Source organism: Meleagris gallopavo, chromosome Z (genome assembly GCF_000146605.3).
Source record: "Meleagris gallopavo isolate NT-WF06-2002-E0010 breed Aviagen turkey brand Nicholas breeding stock chromosome Z, Turkey_5.1, whole genome shotgun sequence".
NCBI classification, from domain to species: Eukaryota; Metazoa; Chordata; class Aves; order Galliformes; family Phasianidae; genus Meleagris; species Meleagris gallopavo.
The window spans coordinates 31,452,139-31,462,842 of NC_015041.2; the positions used below are offsets into that span (position 1 = coordinate 31,452,139).

A 10,704-nucleotide genomic window follows, 5' to 3' on the forward strand; every position below is an offset into this window, starting at 1 on the left:
AGCAAAAACGGGGCGTAAGAGAGTGGCGATGGGTTGATCGGCGCACGCCTCAGGCACTGTATTTTCCCAGATTAAACTCTGCGCTGCGGCTCAATGAGATTATTCACGTGCTGTAAGTTAAGCCTCAGGGAAGCCTCGCTGGGAGCCGCCGAGCGGTTCTGCGTTGTGTTGGAGTGGACTGAGGCACTTCTGTTCAAGATGCCCAATTTTTCTGAATCGTGCACAGCAGCAGAAAGCTCTCTGGATGGTCAGCTCACCTTTTAGTACCATAAGGGGGCTCTCCTAAAATGGCAGTGTTTCCAGTGTCCTGCTTAGATGGTAGGGGCTTTTTTTTTTCTCCTTTCTAGTGCTACTTCTTTAAAACTGAGCTTCTGGGTAGCGTTGTGCTGTAGGAGAACTCTGTGCAGGTGTTGTGTTAGCTCTCTAGAAGGAAATGTAAATAGACTTGTTTTGTGTTGCTTCTGAAAGGATATTGCTTCAGGTGAAGAAACAGTTCTTCTGGTTTGATAGAGAATTATGTATTTATGTAAATATTTTGAGCTGTCATTTGAATAATGTCAGGTGGAGGAGGGCTCAGATCAAAGGAAAAACACAAACTGCCTAAAGTGAATCTTCTATGAGAAGTGCTGGCAGTCAGGGAGTTAGCGAATGTTTATAGTAGCACCCATATTTTTTTTTAAGTCTCCATGTAAATTCATAGGATGTTTATCCCATCGCTTATTATGGTTGAGATGCTTTTTAATAAGTTTATTTAAATGGTCTCCTACAATTTTTTGATCTTAAAAGCGGAGAGAACTTAGTCCTGTGAATGCCTGTTATAGTTGCTATTCTGATTCTCTCCGCTCTTAGAAAAGGAAAAATATTTTTTTAGTTTGTAACATCACTTTTTTCTACTCGGCTTCCCCCATCAGTAATGTATTTTTTTGCCTCTTGGCTATCTCAAAATTGACTCACAAGAGAATTAAACACACATACTCAAATCTGTTTCATTTTTAAAGGTCAGTTTCTAATAATTAGTGTATCTAAGAAAAAGTAAAGCCCACATGTATAAATGGTTTTCTCTGCTCTTCTTATTTAATGCATTTAATCTCTCTTTCTTGGATTCTTCCTTTTACCCACCTAGATAAAGCTTGGAGTGGAAAATTTGTTCTAAGTTTAGGAATTGATCCTGGAACCACTAAAATTGGGGGGGTTTCTTTCCCTGGATTCAGCTGCTAGTGTAGGGCCGTGTATAATCCTCAGTCACACATTTAGGTCTTCCTGCTATCTGAGAACTGAACCACAGTGCTTGAAAATAAGCATGTGTTGACCTTGTTTGCTGTAACAGTGTTTGTGTGCTTTTGGAGTAGTCTTGGTTGTTTTTTTCTTTCTGTTTATTATCGAGTCTCTAGGCAGCAGGGGAATTTTTTGTACTTCTGGCATCAGCAGAATAGGCTACAAACTATAAAAAAGCTTTCTTTGCAGCTTGCGTAATGTAGTCCAGGTAGTGCTAGAAATGACCTTATTGATTCTTGTAGCTTCATGTGTGCAGCGTCTGTTCTGTACGTTTATCATCTGTGTAACCAAGGCATGACAAGTGTTTTGGCATTCTCAGCTGCTACAGGACAGAAGCTGGCAACAGCCTTTCCTTAGAGCCCAGACCAGTTGCTTGTAAGGCGCTGCCTTCTCTTCATCCCCACTTTGTGTTGGATTTTGAGGGGAGCTATGAGCAGTACAGTGTCTGCGCAAGTTTCAGCATCCTGCAGGACATGGTAGTGTGCTGTTACTGAGAGCATTAGTCTTATACAGTGGTTGCAACTGGTTGTCGTTCCAAAGTGAGCCTTTGATTATTGCTGGTGGTTATGTGGTGCTACAGTTGAAATTTATAGATGGCAAAAGCCAAAAAGCAAACTTCTCTAACTGGTACAAATAAAATTTGTAGAAGCATATACACGAGTGTTTTGATATGTGTAGTAATGTTCAAAACCCCACAGTGGTCTGAACAAAGTAGCAGAATTAGAGCAAGTTAAGTGCAATGAAGGGCTTTCTGAAGTCCTACTGACAGTGCAAAGCAGCAATTGGGAAGAGGATGCTCAAACCTTCCCTGCCATCTGGCATTAGGTTCAACTCAGCTGCTCATCATCATTCTGTAGGTGTAACTTGTGTTTGAGTCCCTCTTGTACTATACTTGCTTACTGTGGGCACACACCACTGATACTGTGAATTTTATTTTCTCTAAATAGATCAAGTGTCTGATTTGTCATCGCAGATTCCCGCTGTGGTTATGAGGTCATGCATCTTGTCTTACTCTTCATGTTTGTACAATCCTCTGGAGCTTTTACTCCTCCTTTGGGACAAGAAACTTCAAGTCCTCCTTCCGTGAGCTGGAAATCCCATCTTTTACATTCCCTCTTCACTCTCCAGTTGTGAACTAAAAAACATATGATCGTGTTGAGAGGTACAACGTCTACCATTTTACTGCTCTCTCTTCCTTGCTGCAAAGCTATCTTATTTCTGATTGGCAAAGTAGGGGGAGGCTGAAGGTGTTACACGTGCATTGTATATTTTCACCATTGTCCAGCTGTGCAATTTTTTTGCACTTTAGATATTAGGTTTTTACAGTTAAGGTAATGGTAAGTTATTGCTAATTTCTTCAGTGTGACGCAGTTAAGGTAATGGTAGGTTATTGCTAATTTCTTCCATAGACAAGAAGGAAGTTACTCGTAAAGCTGCCTGTGTGATGTTGTGTACGTGCATAGATGTAGGGCAGTGTTGTCAAGTAATGTGAGTGCTGGATAGTGGCCCTTTTATTAACCAGTCATTTTGATTGTTAGTTCTGTCTTTGAGATCCATCCCTTGTGACCACATACCACTCTGCCAGCTCCCTGTGTCTGTTATCCTTTGATCAGATTTGTTGCCATCTGTGTAACTGTGGTATTTGATTGGGATTTGCTGTGGTCAGCAATACACCATTGAAAATGTCTCTTCGAAGCTAAGGAACATCTGCATTACAAGCATGAGTACTAGGGATCCAACATTGGGTTCCACTTAACTCCTTTTGTCTCTGCACAAACATACTGGTTTGCAGTTTTCTGACAAACGAAAATTTAAAGGCCTAGCTTAGTGTCTTTTGTATGGAATTGCTAGCTTATGATCAGAATTATATTAAGTATAATGAGCACAAATATGAAGATAGTTTGCTTTTGTAAATAGTAAAAAAATTGAATACCATTTAGCTTTAGAAATATTGCTGTAATTTACAAATGCAGTTATTTAATCTTGTTTGCAACTCCAGAAACATGGCTTCGTTCTTTGAACTGGAGAATAATACTAGTATTGAAGTTTGAAGCTTGATGTGCAATAATGGGATGTTGCCTTCAGCACTAAAGTTGACAAAAAATACTGCAACTGTTGTGCACTTTTTTGGCTGTGATTGCAAAACGGTTTGTGAGGCTTAGTGTAAATATGTGATTGCTGCACTGATCTGCATTAATTAAAAGATACTGGTGTAGAGGGAAGCTATTTTTCAACTAGCTCTTCAGCAGGTGATGTGCTGGTACAGCCATTTGCAGGACTGTACTCTGGCACTAAGGGGCTCTCTAGTGATGGGGAAGTGGTGTTAGATGGTAGAAAATTGTCTGCTTCTTTCCATCTTGAGAGAGCCATATTTAAGATTGCTGTCAGCATTCCTACTTGAGAGGAGGAAATATGCTTGCTTACAACAGCTGCTGCCCACACCATGTCTCAAGCCTGCGTTGGTCTGGATATTGCTTTGTGGCCAGAAGCCATAGGTAATGAAACCCTAGGGCTGGTCTGTGGCTGTAGAATGTAAATGGGACAAATTCTCCTTGGACCGTTTTCTACTCAGAACTTTCTGTCACGTTCTGTCTGGGAAAGTCATTTGTTTTATTCTCCTGCTGAGATTGTTTTCATGAGATGTTCTTGGACCAAGTACCCATACAAGTCAGCTAGATGCCAATGAAGTGAGAGCTTACTTGCAGCAGGGATGTGTCTGTCAGTCTTCTGGTCACAACACAGCTCATCCCAGCTGTGGTGGGAGCTCCTCCCTTTGCTGGGCTCTGTCCTGTACCATTGTGCTGCTGCTGACTGGGTCCCAGCTCTATAATGCTGCTTCTGCTTGGATATGTGAACTCATGAGAAGTTCCTTGCTATTAGCCATGACCATGAAAACCAGTGAGAGAGTTCTTGGCTTCTCTACAGACTGCTCTTTTTTCCCCCCTTATCTAAAGATGTGGGTGTGTGTTTGTTTGTAGATAATAAGGATTACCTGCATGAGATACAATGTCTCAAACTGTGGTTTGACAATTAGAATTGTAAGTAGAACCCTTAGAGTTGGAAGGGATCCTTAAAGGTCATCTAGTCCCACTCGCCTACAGTGAACAGGGATACCTACAGCTAGAGCAGGTTGCCCAGCACCTATCTAGCCTGGCCTTGAAGTTCTCCGGAGATGGGACATAAATCACATCTCTAGGCAAGCTGTTTCAGTGCCTCACTTCCCTCACTGTAAAAGACTTTTTCCTTATATCCAACCTGAATCTACCCTCTTTAAACTTGAAGCCGATTTCCCTTGTTCTGTCTCCACAGACCCTGCTGAAGAGTCTGTCCCCTTCTTTCCTGTAGCTCTTCCTGAGAGATTGAAACGCCACAATTACTGATGAGTTTTAGAGCAACAACAGAGCTGCAAGTTGCATGTCAAATTGTGTAAAAATAGTTGTTTTAAAAATTTGGCATACTAAAGATTTCTGCTGGTCTCTTAAGAGATTGGGAGAACTGTTTGCAATTGGTTGGTTTACAAGATTTGGGAAGTGGGTTTCTGTTGTCCATTTTCATTTTCCAAGCAAACTCATTTATTGGTAAACCACTGTAAGCATTCAAGACACAGAGAAGTGAGTAGAAGCCAAGTTTTAGTTTGGGTAATTAAAAAGCCCGTTGCAGCGACTGCTGCTGCCAACCTTTAATAAGAAGATTAATGAAAATAATTATTTGGGCTCAATATGAGAGTTTTTGTTTATTTTTGTTTCCTAATCCAAACTGTAAAGGCACAGGGTTTTTTAAACAGAATTTAGAATTTCATGTGCTTTCTGGTATGGTTTTGTGCAAAAATCTTCAGTGGATGATTGAGTTAAACGTAAGGATTCTGGGATTCTGTGGATTTCTGCATTGAAAGGTTCTGCTGATACTCTGCCTTTGTACCTAATTAGAGGCTTGATTTCAGTGTGTCATGCATCAGGTGTTTTTGCCTGAGAGCAATGCAGTCTTTGTACGAGGCCATGCCCAGATTTACTGTGTGTCAGTTTGCACTGGCTTAGATTGTTGATGCTTCCTCCTCAGTAGGACGGTGTGTGGTCAGTGGAACGTGGTTTGTCTGATAAAGAAAGACATTTTTTAACTGCTGTAAAAGAACCCTGACAGTCTCAGGTGAGAGCATTGAACTTTATCATAATCAGTAGTGTCATCTAAGCTGTTTTTTTTTTTTTATTATTGTTCTCATTATTTAAAGTTATTTCACTTTCAGTTCAGCATTCAGATTCCTAATAAGAGATGTGTGAGGTGTGTCTTGGACTTCAGGTTTCAGTGTGACTTCACTCGTTTTACTGTGTCTTGCATGTTTGAGAGGACTTGGTTTGGTTACATGGTTTGTCTGAATATTTTTGTCTGTATCATTCTAAAAAATCATTGCTAAGGCAATAAATACTCCAGTGGTACACCAGGGAAGGTTTTTTTTCCCCAACATGTCTACTGATCATATTAGAAGAAGTTTATCTGAGGATGGAGGGCTGAGAATTTATCTTTGCTGATGGAGAGGTAACAATGCAATGTAATCTCTCAGCTGATGGTTTTTGGCTCTTGTTGAAGATGATTGCACCTTTAACCTCTTCATAGTGCAAAGCGTAATAGGAGATCCACAGGTTCTCTTTTGGACCTTCTTGATTTTCCTTTGTGTATTTTATGTGAGTCTGTTCAAAGAGTAGAGGGTGTGGTTCTGATTTGTGTGGTCTCCTACCGCACAAATTCTGGTTGTGGAGGTCTCCTACCCAGCCCACCGAGCTCCTAATTGCCAATCCGAAAAGAGATAAGATGGTACTTCTGTGTCTTTGAAGGCATTGTTCATGCTCTGGGTGAGAGGTCTGGAAAGAAGGTATGCGTGACTTGTCTTGAATGGAGAGCCATGCCTTAGGTCAGACTTGGCACCTAGGTTCTGCCAAGGCTAGTGACTCTCCTTGAGTTTAGCTGGTGGAAGTCAGTATGGATAGTTGTGTAAGATATAGTTCAGTGAATGAAGACATAGAAGCCTTTGAGAGACTGGTGCTTTAGTCCTTTATTTACTACTTAACTTCACACACGCTTTGTGGAAAAAGGAGAAAATATTTACATTCATAGTGGTAGTGGGACAATCCTGAGGGAGAAGAGAGACATCCCACAAAGTTCAGTTACTTTGTTCAATAGAGAAACAAGGGGAGTATTATAAGAAAGTTTTTGGCTGGGAAACAGAAAACCTTTTCATAGGAGTCCCCAGCTTCTGCTTTGGTTTTAATACAAACGCGATGATGTAACAAGCCATCTTATTAAATAATGATACTTCTACATTTTGTTACTGAGTTTTGTTTACACTGTAAAACCTTTGCCAGCTATTTGTAGATCAGTACAGTAGGACAGTAAAGAATTAACAAATAATAATACTACATAATTCTGAGCAGCAGAAATAAAAGTAGAAACCCAAATTGAAATCCTGCTTTGCTTCAGGGCTTTGCTTGTCCTCATATGCAGAATAGTTTGAAGCTACTGGGACTGTGGATGACGAAGGATCACTCTCTTTTTCTTGAGTTGTTCTACTCGTGATGAAGTTGCAGTGGTGCTCTCTTACAGAGGCGTGCCACTGGGACTACTTCAATCTTCAGTCATGTCAGTTTGGTAATTCACATGCAGAAAGCAGAGATAATATTGTTGAAGGGGTAGTTTGAAATCTGATTTCAAGGTAGAAGAACACATATCATACAATGTTATGCTGGGTGTGGAAATGCAGAGTTCAAGTATGAGATTTTTAAAAAAAAGCACAAACGTTGAATGAAAACACAAAAGCCTGTGTAATTTTAAGGTACCCTTCTGAATTTTGTTGTAATTAGATGAAATGGTAATTTTTAGCAGAAGTTTTTCCAATACTGAAACTGAGAAGGGAATTTTTAAAAGCGTCAGATCTTTTCAATTGAAAAATTGTAGCCACTCATGAAGATCTTATAAATAGCAGTGCAAACGGTAAATTGCTTCGTTTATGTGGGATACCTGTTAAAATATTCCTTGTTAAATTCACTTTTTTTTCCCCCAAACAAATGTAGATTTTTTTAATCCCATTCATGGGATTAAAAGTTGCAGTAGTTCATAAGTATAAATATTTAGGTTAAGATGGTGTGTGTGTGATTTCAGATCTGAAATGTACTCTTAAGAATGTTTTGTTGAAACTCCTATGCTTCAGTGTTTGTAAGAAGAAATTTCGATAGTCACAGGTGTATCTGAAGTACTAGCTCAAAATGTTAACTAAATCTTGAGGTGCTGTAGGGAGTCATCTTTGCTTAGTCCCAAGCATTCTGCCTGGAATTATGTGTAATGCAGGCAACTGATTTTGAGCTGTGGAGAAAGACTTTAATCAACTGTGTATGTTAAATAGCAGATTTAGTGCACTGTGGTCCCTTCATGCCAAAAAGCCAAGGAATGTACCAGTGCCTAGCTAAACTGGATATTTTGTAAGGCTGTCCCATGCCTTCACTTCAGGGCTAGCAAGATTGCTTCTCTTCCTTTCGTTTATGATGGTATTAGAGAGCATAAGTCTTGTTGCATGTTGGTATATACCTAAATACAACTTTTGTTACGTACTTTGTGTATGTTTACAGTGGAGTTTGAAATGTTACTGCAGACTGATGGATCCCACCTAGCATTATCTGCCTTATTTGACAGCTTGTAGCAGACCAGCAAAGCCTGAGGTTTTGGGCAGTGAAGGAATACTTCGAGTCACATCAGCCTGCATCGCCTGCAGTGAAGTCAGCGTTTTCCTCATTTATGATTCCTTGACCCAACTAACTATGTTATTAAGTGAGCACAAGCCTTCCTGCTGTGCTGTGATTAGTTAACAGCTAGCATGCAAAGTTTCAGTGTAAAACAAACACATTTCAAACCATGTTTCTAAGCTACTGGCTTTTGATACTAGTTCTTGAAGAGCTAGCAGAGAAAGCATCAGTAGAGAAAAGGATTTCAAATAACTCTTTAAAGTTACTAGTTCTTAATACTGTGGCTCAAATTGAGCTTAATGTCATCTGTTAGCTGAAATAGTCAATTACCGGATAGTTACTGGAAAGGCAAAGGTAAGTCATTAAACTAATTACTGCTAATTAATACAGTGGCTTTTTTGCTTTCTTCTGTAACCTTAGTTATAAAGAGGTGAGGGCTGATTATAGATATTTGTCTCACTTTAATTTATGAAATCACTGCAGTTGCCTTAGAAATACCTTTTGTACAGCCAGGTATCTTTAGCTTGCAAAACGTTATCTCTACATTTTTGTAATGGATGCTAACTGTATTTTCTTACAATTTGAACCAATAGAAATCTTGTTTAGAGAGGAAAGTGAGTTGTTGTTTGCTCTGTCTCTGGAGATTCCAGTTTATAGAACTGGCTGCGTGTCTCTGGTATCTGAAATCCGCTGTAATAAAGCTCAGATACAGCATGCCTTGCATGTTACTGACCTCAGGGTTTGACAGATCTTCTCAGTATTTGAATCTACCTGCAGGAACTTTAAGGTGTGGAAAATAGATCTTAAGATTGATATGCCAGGCTCATTTGAGAGATGATATTCTGCTTACCTTAGTTTCCTAAGAAGAAAAGTGGTGTAAAGATCCCGACAGTGTTGGATAACAAAGACCTCATCTTTGAAAGTGCTCAAGGAAAGATGACTGTAGTTAAGTGCACTTAAGATCAGACCGTGAATTCAGTGCAGCTCTGAAGCAGTTGTACCTTACCTTATATTTTGGTTGCCTGAGTTTTTTTTACACGTGATTTTAAAAAAAGAGAATTTGTTAACAGCTGCTTGACCTTATGTGGAGGTCAATCATTAACTAGTAAGCAGGCATGAACATCTGTACAATTAAGTGCAGTCAACTTTAGCACTCTCCTTGGCTCTTCCCAGCATTGTGTACATGCATTACGGACTGTGTCCTTCTCAGAAGTGCTCTTTAGGTCTTAATGCTTTAATCAAAGCTCCAAATTGGTATGAGGTGACAATCTGGTAGCACAGGATGTTGAAAACTAATCAAAGCCTTTAGTGCCATTCCTGTTCACTTTCATTGTGTTAGTTTGCTGCATAGCCTGCTCTCTGGCAGTTGTCCCTGTGAAGCGGGCAGGTGCTGAGATGGTGGGACATGAGTCTGCATGTTTGATCTCATGAGATAAGGCCATGCTGGAGAGAGGTCTGAGAAGAGATTGAAGCAAGTCCCCTGCCCAGTCTGAGGTTCTCCATGTGTACCTGCCTTTATTTTCTGAGCACAAGAGCTGTTCAGGCCTTGCAGCAGTCTAAGGCTGTGGTCTCTGTCAGAATTGTGGCATAGCACCACAGGTGATTGTGCCCAGACCTGCTGACAGACATCAGCCCTATGCTGATGCAAATGGAGAACTGCAGAGGGATTCACCTCTGGGATACATGCCACATACTACCATCAAGGTCTGCTGCATGTATATCACCTCCACCTGACCTGTTTGGAGGACTGTCCTGTCTCCTTGGATGCAGTGTGTTTTACCCAGTAAAGTGTTTCATTCTTCTTACAATAGGCTTGTGTTTCAGTAATTAAAAGTTCAGTTTGAAAAAAAAGGCTAACGAACAGGAATTTATCAAATTAAGACACTTACTGAGAACTGTAGCAGTAAAGCATCCTTCAGTACATGCTGCTGGAACTTAGTACTGGAAGCTAAGTTGCCTAACTTCTCTATTTGGGGGGGGAGGGGGAGAAGAACCACACATATTGCCATGTCATATTCCAGCCTTGATTATATAATTGTCTTTGCAAGGAGTGATGATGCAGACTGATCTATTTTTATTCTTTTTGTACCCTGAGGCACACTCCCTGGAGCAAATCACCACAGTGGTTTATTTCAGAATCTCAAACCACAGTAATTATGATAAAAATCTCTTTAAAACTGTTTTGTTTCGTTTCATGCATGACCTGATACTTGCTTGAGTTGATTCTGACAATAACATCAAGTAACTCATAGGCCTTTGCACAACTCAGGAGAGTTTTCGCTTGGCTGTGTAGGGCTCCAGAAAGTGCTTCAATTTAATATCAGACTGTTTAGTTAAAGGTTATCTGTTCTATTCGTATGTTGTACATACAGATACTACAGCACTTTGGTTTAAGATTAGTTGATGTAACTGACACACTACCTGAAATTCTTTGGGTGTTCTCTATTTTTGTCTATGGAAGCTTGATTGCTTTTATGTCCAGTCTTTAATCTGTCATTTTTATTTCAAGTAAATGCCCTATTTAATGTAGAATATCAGAATAGCATCACTAGCTATAGCAGATGTGAACATTCACATGTACATTGTCCAGAATATTTAAATGGGAGCTGAAGATGCCAGTAGCAGTTGCATCTGCCTTCAGCTGAAACTAGATGGATAATAGCAGACTGTGGTGGGAAGCCGTTTGTAAGTCTGTTTTTCTTTT

At 40.0% G+C, this 10,704-nt stretch overlaps 1 protein-coding gene across 1 annotated transcript in view; it reads left to right on the forward strand.

Annotated features, from left to right (window-relative positions):
• Nucleotides 1-2,238: 2,238 nt before the first annotated feature.
• PIP5K1B (phosphatidylinositol-4-phosphate 5-kinase type 1 beta) overlaps nt 2,239-10,704 on the forward strand; it is a 97,636-nt gene continuing 89,170 nt past the window's right edge. The window contains 1 exon segment of the mRNA XM_010725716.3: nt 2,239-2,437. The gene's annotated coding sequence lies outside the window, so the exon portion shown is untranslated.